Below are 2,087 nucleotides of genomic sequence, written 5' to 3' on the forward strand. Positions count from 1 at the left end.
GAGTGTTTCACCAGGCACTCTATTCAGGATCTCCAATTTTGATCCCCTTCTGAGTGGTTGGTAGTGGTAGCTGGGCACCATCTAGTTCTTTTCACCTCAGGATCATGTAGGTTGAGGTTCCCATGGCCCACCAGTCTCTTGGACTAATTGTTTCCATGTGTCTTTGATTTTCTTCGCTCTTCTTGGCTCCAAAAGAGGAGAGATGTCAATGCATCTTAGATGGCTGCTCACAAGCTTTTAAGACCCCAGTTCTACTCACCAAAGTGGGATATAGAACAAAGTTTTTGTGTAGTATGTTATGCCATTTGAGCTTGATGTTCCCTGCAACCAGGTTCCTGAACCCAGGGGTCCAGTAACTCACTCCCTGAAGGTATTTGGCTATGGCTAAGAAATTATCACTTAGTCCCATTAACAGTACTATATACATGGACATTTTTATAGCACCTACAAATACATAGATAGAAATATCATCTGCCAAGCCTATATATTCCCTTTTGCCTACCCATTCTTCATCATTTTGCTTGTCTATATATTCATCTGTAGATTAATATTTGTTATTACTTATAATGCAGTATGGTGTATATAAATTTATTTGACTTTGTTTTCTGTAGCTCTTGGGTACCTCTCTGTGTCTATGTTTTCCTTAGTGTTATTGTGTTATTTACTCATGTTTGGTGTATTGTCTTTCCATTCATCTAAATTAATTATTTTCTCTTACCTATCTAACAATTTTATCTCCCTTTCACCCTGTCCCTCTTAACCAACAAAGAAAATGTCCTTCTATATGTAAACTTTCCTTGACAGTTTACAATAGTGGACTCATGCTATATTTGTCCATCTCTGATTGACTTATTTCATTCAGCATAATATCCCTCCAAGATCATCTACATTATGAGGTGTTTCATGGATTCTTCATTTTTCTTTAGTGTTGTGAGGTATTCCATTGCGTACATGTACCATTGTTTAATTATCCATTCATCCATTGATGGGCACTTAGGTAGTTTCCTTCTCTGTTCTATTTTGTGACTAGTGCAGTGATGAATATGGATGTGTATATATTTGTTCATTTCCTGTCTCTCACTCCTTTAGGATCTATACCTAGTAGTGGTATTGCTTGATGAAGTGGTATTTCTATTTCTAACTTTAAGGAAGCCCCATATCTTTTCCTACAGTGGTTGTATCATTTTACATTCACACCAGCAGTGTATGAGAATCCAATCTCTCCACACTCTCCCCAGCATTTTTTATTTTTTCTCTTGCTGAAGTTTGCTATTCTTGCAGAGGAGAGATGATATCTCATTGTTGTTTTGATTTGTATCTCATGGTGCCTAAGGCATTTGACTGCTAACCAGAGGCTGGCAGTTCAAACCCACCAGCCACTCCTCAGGAGGAAGGTTGGGCAATCTATTTCCATAGTGATATTGCCTTGGAAATCCAAGGAGGGGTCTCTAGGTGTCTGATCTGACTGAATGGCAGTGGGTTTGTTTTTTTAATGGCTAATACATTTTATTAATCTTTTAAAATAACCAACTTCTAGTCTTATTGATTTTTTTCTAGTATTTTTCTCTTCTCTATTTTATTTATTTTTCCCTGAATATTTATCATTATTTTCTTTCTGTTGCCAGTAGGTCTTTTTTTGCTGCTTTTTTTCTAACTGTTGCCTATATTTGAGCTGACAGTGCAGGTGTGCTACTCTGTTTGTTAGTTTGACAGCACCTAGGCACTCACCAACTGTCTCTTGGTGGGTGTAATAGAGGATGAGAATGTGTGCACAGATCTCTGTGAGCTGTTCATGTAGAGCAGTTGAGGGTGACTTGGGTTAGTATTGATCACCTTCCATCATTGATCAGTGAATATAGAAGCAGATAATGGCCCTCATCCAGTATGTAGGCATCAGGAAGTGTGGGTGTGGTTGGGTTGTATTGGCATGGTTGCTGTCTCCTATCCAATGGGACTGGAAAACAAACAAAAACAAAACAAAACAAAACAAACAAACAAAAAAAACTACCATAAAAATAAAACAAGAGAAAAAAAAAAACACAAACAGCATAAACAAACAACAATATGTGCACAAAGTATAAATAAAT

This window comes from Orycteropus afer, unplaced genomic scaffold (genome assembly GCF_000298275.1).
Source record: "Orycteropus afer afer isolate SDZICR_OR568_19922 unplaced genomic scaffold, OryAfe1.0 scaffold00419, whole genome shotgun sequence".
Classification (NCBI taxonomy): Eukaryota; Metazoa; Chordata; class Mammalia; order Tubulidentata; family Orycteropodidae; genus Orycteropus; species Orycteropus afer.